This window comes from Phyllostomus hastatus, unplaced genomic scaffold (genome assembly GCF_019186645.2).
Source record: "Phyllostomus hastatus isolate PE091 unplaced genomic scaffold, TTU_PhHast_1.1 phas_contig_1, whole genome shotgun sequence".
Taxonomy (NCBI): Eukaryota; Metazoa; Chordata; class Mammalia; order Chiroptera; family Phyllostomidae; genus Phyllostomus; species Phyllostomus hastatus.
The window spans coordinates 967,296-980,034 of NW_025333498.1; the positions used below are offsets into that span (position 1 = coordinate 967,296).

Consider the following 12,739-nt stretch of genomic DNA (forward strand, 5'->3'; position numbering starts at 1 on the left):
GATCTATTTTGTTCACATTCACTATATGATACTTAAAGAATTTCTTAGTTCAGATAATTTCTATTAACTAATTTCTTCCTTATAATTTTGGATTTCCATGCCTTTGGCAAAAAAAGTACTTCTTTGTAAAGTATTTTTTGCTGTTATATACTAGAATATACTCTTAGCTTTGATTTTTCTACTATGTATTATAATCTTTGAATATAGTAATGCTGTAGATATATTTTAAATTTAAAGACTGAAAAATATTGAATGAAATACATAATACAGTGTGTATATTGATACCAAGTAGACACATATCACATTAAATTCAAGCAACTGGGCATTGTAAAAAGAAGGCTTTTCTGAACTATTTTGAAATGCTCCCCAGTTCCTTTCTGATGAGAGCAAATTTTACTTCCTAATTTTTATGTACCATCTAGCTCTTCAGAAAACAGTTTATCTTGACTTCACACATTTTCTCAATCTAAGTACATTTTATTTAAAGGTTTTCCATTTGAAAGACCTCATTAAAATTACATTAGATGTTTCATATAAAGACCTTGTCTGCAAATACTGATTATAATGCTGTAAGCATAAAAGAAAATAATTAAAACAATGCAGATAATTCCCATTTAAACTCTTAATTTCAGATTTTTAAATCTCAGGAAAATATTTTGGGTAATATATTAGATCAAACTTAACTGATAAAATTATTTACGTAAGTGAATTCTTAGTTTGAGCAAAGCTCCCACACTTCATTTTATTTATTTCTTTTTAGAATTTGTGTTGCAGTGACCATATTGGTTATTGTTATAAGTTTTTGTCTCTAATTTTTAAAGAAACCAAATCAGAAGGCACGTATGAAGCTGCTGGCAGGGTTAATTAATATTAGCAGTATTCAATGAATTCCTATTTGTTTCATGACAGATGACATAGTTTAATCACTGTTTCTACCTGTGAAGAATCCTTAACATTTAATTTATATTTCACTACATGAAGGAAATTGGTGGTAAATGATATAAATGTCAGGAAAAAAGGATCAAATTTTTCCACTAATGGGTTTGTCTGTAATATATTTGATACTGCAATTTTGTGCTCATTATTGCTATTGATTTCTTTAAAATAGATAGTTACGATTACAAACAATTTAGTATTTAAAGACTGAGAGTAAAAAAGACAGATGTAAATGTCACTGTGATTATGAGATATTAAGTGTGGAGTTCTAATTACTGAACCTGATGTGGAAAGAAGTCTGATGGAGTAAAAATGTAATTTATATAAAACTCTTGATAGTATAGATAAATAACTTAACCCTAAAATACAAAGTCAAATGTAATTAATTATATCTTAGCTAGTAAAAGCTACAGTCATAAGGTTTATAGATTGGTAAACAATTAATGAAAGTTCTAATGAATTTTCTGGTAAATTACATGTCATAAGTAACTTAAGTAACTTTCACACTTAAGAAGTCTGAAAATGTTTAAAAGTGATTAGATTTACTGCAATATAAAATAACACTAGGAATATAGTAAAACTCCATTTCTATGCAGGAAGAATTTTAAATGTCTGATTAGATTGTATCTCATGTTTTAAAATAGCATTTAATAAACAATCATTACATATACTAATATTAAAATTAGGCTGTGTGAAAACAAAGGTGGTCTGAGTGTGTGTATGTGTGTGTGTGTGTGTGTGTGTGTGAACTCTGAGGGCTACACGCAACATTTCAAAGCCATCAATTTTTGAAAATGTATAGTATCGGTAAGAACATTTAACATGAGACCTATTCTTTTAACAAATTTCTAAGTGTACAGTACAGTATTATTAACCATAGGGATGTGGTGCAGTAGATTTCTGAAACTTATTTATCTTGTATAGCTGAAGCTTTATACCTATTGCGTAGAAACTCCCAATTTCCTCTTCCCTTGGCCCCTTAGAAGCACCTTCCACTCTCTGTTTCTGTGAGTTTGGCTATTTCAGATACCTCATGTAGGTGAAATCATATGGTACATAATTGTCCTTCTGTGACTATCATGTCTTATTACATAATGTCTTCTAGGTTCATCCATGTTGCATGTTGTAAGATTTCTTTCTTTTAAAAAACTGAGTAATATTCCATTGTATGTACACGCTGTATTAAAATAAACCCATTCATCCATTAATGGACATTTAAGTTATTTCTATAGCTTGGGTTTTGTGAACAGTGGAGCAATGAACATGGCAGTGTACATGTCTCTTCAAGATCCTCATTTCAGTGTTTTTTATCAATACCTAGAAATGACACTGTGGGGTCATATGGTAATTCTATTTTTAATTTTTTGAGGGACCTCTATGTTCTTTTTCATAATAGTTGCACCATTTTACATTCCTACCAACAGTTTATAAGGATTTCAATTTTCCACATTCTCAACATGTTTTTTTGTTTTTGTTTTTCTGATATTGGCTATCCTAACAGATGTAAAAGTTATATCTCACTGTCGTTTGATTTGCATTTCCTTGATGATTAGTAATTTTGAACACCTTCTCATATATCTGTTGTCCATTTCTATGTCTTCTTTGGAAAAATATCTATTCAAGTCTTTTGCCCATTGTTAAAGCTGGTTATTTATTCATTTTTACAGTTAATTTATAGGAGTTCTTTGTGTACTTTAGATATTAACTCCTTATTAGATACATGTTTTGCCAATATTTTCTCCCATTCTATAGGTTGCCTTTTTACCCTGTTAATTGTTTCCTTTGCTGTGCAGAAGGTTTTTAGTTTTATGCAGTTCCACTTACTTATTTTTGCTTTTGTTGCCTATGCTTTGGGTGTTTTATTCAATAAATCATTGTCAAGACAAATATCATTAAGGTTTTTTTCCTATGTTTTGTTCTAGGAGTTTTATGATATCTGGTTTTGCATTTAAGTCTTTATTCCGCTTTAAGTTTATTTTTGTGTGTGGTATAAGATAGAGATCCAATATCATTCTTTTGTATGTGGACATTAAGTTTTCCCAGTATTACTTGTTGAAGATATATCCTTTCCCCCACATGTATTCTTGGAATCCAATTTTTTGGTGAGAAGATCAATTGACTGTGTATGCATGGGTTTATTTCTGGGCTTTCTATTCTGTTTCCTTGGTCTGTATGTCTCTCTTTATTCCCATACCACAAGGTTTTGAGTACTATAGTTTTGTAATATATTTTGAAATCAAGACATAGGAAGCCTACAGCCTTTTCCTTCTTTCTCAAGATTGTTTTGGTTATTTAGGGTTCTTTGTGGTTTCTTATGAATTTTAGGATTGCCTTTTCTATTTCTATAAGAAGTGCATTTGGAATTTTGATAGGAATTGCAGTGAATTTATAGATCATTTTGGGTAGCATGGGCATTTTAACAATTTAAATCTTCCAATCCAGGGACATAGTATATCTTTATATTTGTGTCTTCTTTAATTTCTTTCATCAATGTTTTTAGCGTATGAATCTTTAGCCTTCTTAAGTTCATTTTAAAGTATTTTATAAACTTTAGAAATGTGAGCTGTTGGTCTCAGCAGGAGAATGGCATATGCAGCAGGGTTCCAACACAATGCTTTGCACACATTGGAAAGGGGGTGATCAGGAAAGTGGAGAGAGTATTTTATTCCCCAGTTGGACACCTTTTTGGAGTGGGGATAAGAAAGGCAATTCAAGGGTGTTTTGGGAAAGCCATAGAGAAATAAAGTTGGCTTCTACTCTCATTTTTTTGTTTAAAAGATTTCATTTATTTATTTTTAGAGAGAGGAAAATGGAGGGAGAAACAAAGGGAGAGAAACATGGATGTGAGAGAGAAACATCATTGGTTGCCTCTCCTTCGTGCTCTAACTGGGACCAAACCCACAACCCAGGCATGCGCCCCGACCTGGAATCAAAACAGTGACCTTTCACTTTGCTAGATGATGTCCAATCAATTGAGCCACACTGGTTTAGGCATTACACTCATAATTTTTTTATTGGGACAAAGACATGCCCTTTCCTAGTGGTTCATAGGAACATCAAGGAAGGCATCTGAGCTTCAGTAGTATGGTCCATGTCCCACCTGAGAGAACTGGTCTCTGGGAAGGGGATAGCAGTAGAAAGACCTATAGAGAAGCCCTGGGGGGTATTTATAGCTATGAGCATAGCATATGGGCATAACATGTTATTAACAACAGCTGCAGTTAATAACACCTTTGATCTATTTCTGTAATTTCTCTTCCTACCCATTCCTGGAAGTGCTGGAAGCAAATGAGCAAAGGAGAGGGGAATAGAGAAGGAGAGCCCACTGGTTTCCATTCCAAGTTTCCTCCCACTGAAGGAAAGGCTATGGAACTGAATGCAAGATTGAGATTTTAAAATAGAGTAGTCTGAAATTCTTAAGATTTAAAAGTGACTGGGAAACAATAGTACTACCCAAGATGTCATTAAAAGTTGGGAAAAGCAAATTTAACAAAGCATGTTTAAAGGCAGTGAATGGAGGAAAATAAAACTGCATCACCTTTGTGTCCCACTAAGTTCAAGAGCATCTGTAGGCCAGTTCTGTGTGCGTATAGGAAGCTAAGTAACACTGTTGATTTCACAATTTTGCTTTGCTTTTCAGAATTTAATGGTGGTGTCAAAAATATTTTCTTTTGTTATTAAAATTTTTCTCTTTATTATTTAAGTGTGTTTATGTTTTGAGGTGGTTAGGAAACAACTCTGAAACTCACAGAGGAGAAAGTTAATTTGGAACTTGACCCCCACACTCCAATCTTGAATTTCTCTCTTTAGGGAGAATGTGTGTGTGTGTGTGTGTGTGTGTGTGTGTGTGTGTGAGTGTCTAGTGTCTTTTATACTGGCACACCAAAATAGGATATTTTCCATAAAGTAAAAGGAATTAGCATAATGACAATGTTATATATTTTATAAACCATACTATCTTTAACTAGTCCTCTAATTTTATTACTTCAAATAAAGCTGTATATGAACATCTTTGTGTAGAAACTTTTCATTTGAATTGTATTCTCAGAATGGAGTTCTAGAAATTGCAAGAATAAGCAGAATATCTTTGTAAACTGCTGTTTATGTATAACAAATATCCTCTTAGAAATTATGGGTATAAAAGAAAATAAAGAAGACATGGTACTTGGAGGCCAGGCAGAGGAGGTGCTGGAGAATCTGGTAAAAGCACCATTGTGAAGCAAATGAGGATCCCGCAAGCTGATGGATTTAATTGAGAGGGCAGCGAAGAGGACCTGTAGGCTGCGAGAAGCAATATTGAAGGTGAGAAGGCTACCAAGGTGCACGACGTCAAAAACGATCTGAAGGAGACGTCGAAACCATTGTGGTTATCATGAGCAACCTGGTGACCCCCGTGGAGCTGGCCAACCCTGAGAGCCAGTGCCGAGTGGACTACATTCTGAGTGTAATGAACGCTCCGGACTTTGACTTCCCTCCGAGTTCTGCCCGCACGCCAAGGCTCAGTGGGAGGAGAGGGAGTGCGCGCCTGCCACCAGCGCTCCAGCGAGTACCAGGTGATTGACAGCGCCCAGTACTTCCAGGACAAGGTTGATGCCATCAAGCAGGCTGACATCAATCGCCTGTCCCCAGCGATTGGGACCTGCTTCACTGCGGTGTCCTGACTTCTGGAATCTTTGAGACCAAGCTCCAGGCGCACCAAGTCAACTTTCACATGTTTGAGGTGGGCTGCCAGCACAATGAAAGCCGCAGGGGGATCCAGTGCTTCAATGACATGACTGCCACTATTTCTGCGGTGGCCAGCAGCGGCTACAACATGGTCATTCAGGAGGCTGACCAGACCAACGGTCTGCAGGATGCTCTGAACCTCTTCAAGAGTAACTGGAACAACAGATGGCTGGGCACCATCTCTGTGATTCTGTTCCTCACAAGCGAGACCTACTGTTGAGAAAGTCCTTGCTGGAAATTCGAAAATTGAGGACTACTTTTCAGAATTTGCTCACACAGTACTCCTGAAGATGCTACTCCCGAGCCCGGAGAGGACCCACGCGTGATCCGGGCCAAGTACTTCATTCGTGATGAGTTCCTCAGAATCAGCACTGTCCCCCTGGGAACGGGGGGCCCTCTACTGCCACCCCCACTTCACCGCACAGTGGACACCGAGAACATCCGCCGCATGTTCAACGACTGCCGCGACATCGTCCAGAACATACACCTCCGTCAGTATGAGCTACTCTAAGAAGGGAACCCCCAAATTTAATTAAAGCCTTAAGAACAATTAATTAAAAGTGAAATGTAATTGTTCACACAGTTAACGACCCACCATAGTGCATGATTGACAAAGCAACCTTTCCTCTCCCCATTGAGTGATTTTGGGAAACCCCATTTCTCCCTTTTAGCTTGCTTAAATATTCCAAATTTAGAATGCTTAGGGTGGCCTTCAGATAAAGAAACAAATAAAGGCCACAATGGTTCCCTCTCTAAGTAATTAAAATAATAGCAGCAAACAGAAATAAATAAATGAATAAAGAAAATATTGTCTTGTGCAGCATTAAAAACCAACAAAAATGTGAGCAAAAAAAGAGAAAATAAAGAAAACAATAAAAATCATGTTAAGTGTCATCAGCTAGAGTGATTACTATTTTCTTTCATACTTTGCCTATGCTTAAATATTTTGAAAATGTGAAATCCTGATGTATAACAATATCTGTGTACTACACTCTAATCAATACTATATCATGAGAATTGTCCATATTCAAATATTTAAAAAAATTTGGTTTCAAGATAAAATATTATTTTATTGAGTTGATTTATAAAAATTTAGTTTTCTTTTCTTAACCATGGATACTTAGATTCTTTCAAATTGTTTTGGGATTATGACACTGCACTGAACATTCACAAATAAAATTTTTTCACATACATCTATGATCATTTTTCTTTAACCTGTATTCCCACAAATGGAATTCCTGAATCAAAAATTAGGAGTATTTTTCTAAATTGCTTTCAAGAAAGTTCATACCAATTTTTCTGTCCTACCAGCAGTTTATGAGAGGCATATATTTTCAGTATTTTCTTGTTTATACTCCACTTGGCATTGAAAATTACCATGAGAAATTTTGCAAGTTTCTTAAGGAAAGCTGATATCATTTTTGTTTTCATGTCTTTGATTATTAATGAGGTTGAACTTTTCATTTCATGTTTATTAGTCATTTGTGTTTCCTCCTGTGTGTTCTTTGTTCATGGTTTTTTTTTTTTTTGCTCATTTAGCTATTTGATGCATTTGCATTTTAAAAAGGAACTCATTAACACAAATAAATCTCTAATTAGTGAACTTATGTTGGAAATACTTTTTAAGCAGAGGGAGATCTTTCTTGCTCTTGTCTACTCTTTTAAAAAATATATTCAATAAAAAGACATTAAGCATCTACTCTGTATAAGGAACTATGCGCTGTGGGAAATAAACTGGAAAAAATAATTTCTAGCCAGAAGGAAGAAGTTATTGTAAGGCTTCAGTATAAAATGATTGAGCCTTTTCCTTCTAAAAACTCATTGATTTCTCATTAGGAAATTATAAAAACTAATTAAAGTATGTTAGGGGAAATGTGAACAATTATTATTGATAATTCTATCACCTTATTGCATTACTTTTATACTTCTTAGATACCTTTTGTTTGCATTTGACATAATTGTAATCATATGCTCCATAGTACTTTATATCTTCCTCTTTTTACATTGTAGCTTAACCTAGTCTTTTGTAAGGAGAGGACTTCGTTCTACTGAGCAGATCTCACTGCAATTTATTTAGTTATACTCATATTTTGGGGCATTTAGGTTTTCCCCCTTTCCCATCATAATTTCTGTTCTGTATTTCTTGGCAACTTATTTTTGTTTTTCAGTAGATAGTGTGTCGTTGGCATAACACTCAACTATTTGCATTTTAAATATGGAAAAGCTAATTAACTTAAGGAGTGACAAGTAGTGGTTTTTGGGAAATCATGCCACTTTTTGTAGGCAATGATTTTTTTAGTGGTTTCCTTGTGTACCTTACATCACACCGCATTATTACTACTTGTCTTACATTGGAAAGAGCAGTAGACTCAGGGAGAGGAGACTTGGCTCACACCTCGATTTGCAATCTTGGCTAAATTATGCTTTTAGAGCTTCCATTTTTTCATTTATAATGTATGGCTTCTAAAGTCTGCACCACATGATACCGCTATGAGGATGAAATAAAACAGCATACAGTGCCTCCTACAATATGTGCTCCAAACTGGTTCAAGTCAATGTTAGATCCTCCCCTCTCTCATTCAATCCCTCTCCTTCATTCTGGCTGTTTAGAAGGAAAATTGAATCTTGAGTTGGCTCTAGGACTTGAATTTTGTTTTATTTGTCTCCTTCCAAATTCTATACAAATAGGCTCTTAATTATGGCTATACCTTAAGGTTCCTTGAAAGCCCTAAAATTGAGTAATTACTGATTTTCCATCAGTGTACTCTAAGGCAATGTGTGAATATAGCACTTTTAGTTCAAAGAAATCTTTTCTAATTTCTTTGGTTGATACTTGCCAGAGTGCCTTACTCAGAGCCAGGATTCGAGCCACACCTCCCAAGTCTGCCGCTTTTTCAGAAAGCCAGGATCCTGGCCTTCCTTTGTACTTCTGATAGGCTTTATTCTCCTCATCATGTCCTTGAAATTTGTCCTTCACATACTTTGCTTATTAAGTGGTTAAGACTTCTGACACAACTAGAATAGAATTACTCAAGATGTTCTATTCTAATTTCTTAGTAATACAGTGAAAGTTACATTTTAGGAGGGGAAAATGAGATTCTAAGTGTACTTACTGCTTATGATGCCTTTCATTCTCATGAGTGAAATGATGCCTGTATTTATGTGTTTTCCTTATCGACTGCTTAAAAGCCTCACTGAAATAAGATGAGAAATCCCTGTTCTGGAAAAGATACTTTCTTTTTCAGAATTGAAATTTAAGAAAATCAGAACTTTATCTGTATATATGTGACCTTTATCTGTAGTATATGTGACCTTTACTATTTGACATGTACTTAACTGAACATGAACCATATCATAATGTGAGCAGTTTGTCCATGAACTTCATAAAATAACATATATACATGTATGCGTGTGTGTATAGGTATATATAGTTGGTCCAGAAAGTATGCAGCCATGTAGCCGTGCAATATGAAAAAGAGACATTTATTGAAGAAGATACAAGATACAAGAAACATTGTACACAGGACAAGGATGCTTTAGTCTCCTTCAAAGTAGGCACTATGGGACTTCACACAGTTCTCCCAGACTCTATCAGCTGCTCTGTTGTGTTTTCCTGAATCTCATCGACAGTGTGAAATCTCTTCCCTTTCAAAGGCTATTTTGGAAAAGTAAAGATACTATGATTTTTTTTTAAGCAGCATGTTTCAGTGTAACTACTGTATATCGTGATATATATATATATATATATATATGTATGTACATATATATGCATACATATAGTCAGCATTATGATAGTGGACAAATAGGGAACATAATAAATTCTACTGTGTTACCCAGACTGAATGTGAGTAGGACAGGGTCAGGGGGAGGGGAAGGGGAAGGACAGATGAACAGCAAAGGAGCAGAGCCTCGACTATTGCTCCAGAGGTGGATGAATTCACTTTACATTTCATTTCTGCACTGAATTACTTGCTTGATCTTGGGCAGAAAGTGTAAACTCTCTAAGCTTCAGTTTTCTTGTCTATGAAATGGGGTAATAATACCCTCCATACACTATTGCTGTGAAGATGATATTAACCCGGCAGGGTGCCACACAGTAAAGGTTTTCATGGGAAGTTATTGTCATTATTAATAAATTCTAACATCTCAAATTTCACCAGAAAATAATTTGATTGATCCTAGAGTTTGCCAGTAGTTTAATACATTAAAAAAAACCCTAATAATTTTGGTTATTAAAAGGTTTGTCTCAAACTATCCAGCCTATCTAAATTATAGGAAAGGATAAAATACAATACAGAATTTAGTTATTTTATATGAAAACAGTGATAAAAGAAGCAAGTTTTGGGATAAATTTATTCATATATTTACAGAATTATGCTGTCAGGACTTTTAATATACCTAGTGCCTGCTTCTTTTTAAGTGCAAATTTTTAAAGAACAGTTTTGAATACTTTAGTTCATTAGCACTGTGGTGCAACTTACTTTTATCAGTCCTATTTCTTCAGTTGGAAATGACTGCAGGAAACCACCTGGGGAAAGAAATGAATAAAATAAAGGTAGGGGAGAGATGAATAAAGGTATGGAGACAGTGGATAAAAGAAGGCAGAAGAGCAAGAAACACAGCCCGCCATGCAAGCTTCCGAGTTCATTCTGCCCTGTGCAGAATGTACATTTTGCTTGATGCCTATCTATAATTAAAAAAAAATTCTCAAGAAAAATGTCCAATAAATTGCTCAGGAAAGCCATTTTTTAAAATTAAGCATTTTGAAATTAACATGCATTGGTACAAAAAAAGAAATCATTTTTGAGTCTAACATCTGCTGAATTAACTACCCAAATTCACTTCTTTTATTGTTAGCAAAATTTTTCTAATAAATCCTTTCAGAATAAATTTAGATTTAGAAGAAAGTTATGAAAATAGTACAGAGAGTTCCAAATATTCTTCACTCAGCTTTAATATTAACAACTTACATAACCATGGTACATTTGTCAAACTTATTTATCTTATGATACTGTTAACTCTAGACTTTATTTGAATTTCAACAGCTTTTTTGCTGATGTCTTTTCCGGTGTCTGTGGTCAATCCAGGACCCCACATTGCATTTAGAGTCCTTTGGTTTGTGACTGTTTCTCAGTCTCTTCTTGTGTATTAGTTCCCTATTGCTGCTATACCAGTAACCGCAAACTTAGTGGCTCAAAACAATGCATACTTATTTTACAGTTCTGGAGGTCGGAAGTCCGAGAGTGGGGTTCACTGGGCTAAAATCTAGGTGCCCACAAATAGGCACCTAGATTGTGTGCACCACAATCTAGGTGTTTGTCCTGGCTCTAGGGAAGAATCCATTTTCTAGTCCTTTCCACCTCCCAGAAGCTGCTCACTTGGCTTGGCTTGTGGCCCCTTTCACGTGCAGAGCCAGCCACGGCTGGTCACGTCTTTCTCACAATGCCATCTCGTTGCTTCTGACCCTGCTGCCTCCTCTTTTTCCTGTGAAGATCCATGAGATTATTTTCAGATCACCATGATTATTCAGGATGATCTCCTTATCTTAAAGTATGCTGATTGGCAACCTTAATTCCATCTGCAAACGTAATTGGCCATTGACAGATTTGGAAGTTAGTTATCTGGACATATGGATATATTTGATTATTCTGCCTACTACAGCCTACCCTCTGGCTCCCAAAGATTCATGTCTGTTCCACATACAAAATATATTCATTCCATCCCCCAAATGCCAAACCATCAAGTTCAAAGTCTCATCTTAATCTCCTCAGCTCAAAAAGTCTCAGGTCTCATGATCTAAATCAAGTAAATTGGGTATGAGGGAGGCTCTGCCCATAATCCATGTGGGGAACTTCTTTTTATCTGTGAACATTGTGGACAGAGATGCAGCACTGAAATAAATCTAACGAAAGTTGTTGCACAGAGTGATCTGATCATAAATTCCTAACTGGGCAGGTCAGGGGAGGTGGTCATGCCCCAGGCCTGTAAAAGGTTTATCTTTGCTTTCAACAAGCCCCATCTATTGTTCTTGTGGGTCCAGGTTAACATACCTTTGAAACGCCTGAAGTAATCCTCTTCCAGACCCCTTGAAGTCTTAACCACCCTGAAGGGAGCACATAATCTTGTTAACTCTCCAGGACCTTGCTCTCTGCCACCTTTATGTCATCTTCCTCCTGTTCCTTCTGTAATTCCAAGTGTATAAAAAAAGAAACTGCAAAAGTGTCATTCTCAGAAACATTTGAGATCTTGCTTCCTGGCAACGTAGGCAGTTTGGCTCAAACAAACTCATAAAAATTCTCTACAGGTTTGTACATTCTTATGCCGACAACATAAAACTCAAGATACAAATTACTTACTTCCAAAATACAATGGTGGAACAGGCATAGAATACCAGATACAGAAGTGTTCAGCTCAAAAGTGGAGAAAATAGGAGGAAAAAAGGAATCAGGAAATGTTGTAACTATTAAAAATTCACATTTTCCTGTTGCCTGAAGATGTTCACAGACTGTGAGGGTCCTGCCCAGGTGACCAGTGCACCAGTGTAATAATGCTGACCCCTGCCACAAGTTCACCTTTCTCTCCCCTGACTGTGCCATTCAAAGGCACCAGTGAAACCCCCTCCTGACTTTTCTTGTGTACCCAACCCTGACACCCAACATATAAAAGCACATGCCCAGGGGGCCTCATGCTGTTTGGAGCCTCCACCTACTTGGATGAGTCTGCTCCCCTGGTGCCCCCTGCCACATTACCCCCTTCTCTCTGTGTAGTGACTCTCTCTTTGGGACTTGAGTGTATAATAAATACTGTTTTTCCTGAGCCTCTCTTCTGTTTCCTGTTGTGGCCACACCTGATTATCTTATGAAAGAACATGGAACACACAGATCCCAAGCAATTTCAAAATCCTTCGTGGCTCCCCACTACACCCTCTGGGGTTCACATCTCCACCCAGGAATCACTCTTCCTTTTTCACGCAGCACGTGTTTTCAGCTGAGTAGTTTGAGCAGTTTGCTTCTTGCCTCTACAATTTTGGGGAGCTAACAGCTTTTTTACATTTTGTACTCTTTTAGTCCAAATGGGC

At 36.2% G+C, this 12,739-nt stretch overlaps 1 pseudogene; it reads left to right on the forward strand.

The window, feature by feature from the left end:
• Nucleotides 1-5,126: 5,126 nt before the first annotated feature.
• LOC123812435 lies at nucleotides 5,127-6,172 on the forward strand (annotated as a pseudogene).
• Nucleotides 6,173-12,739: the final 6,567 nt, after the last annotated feature.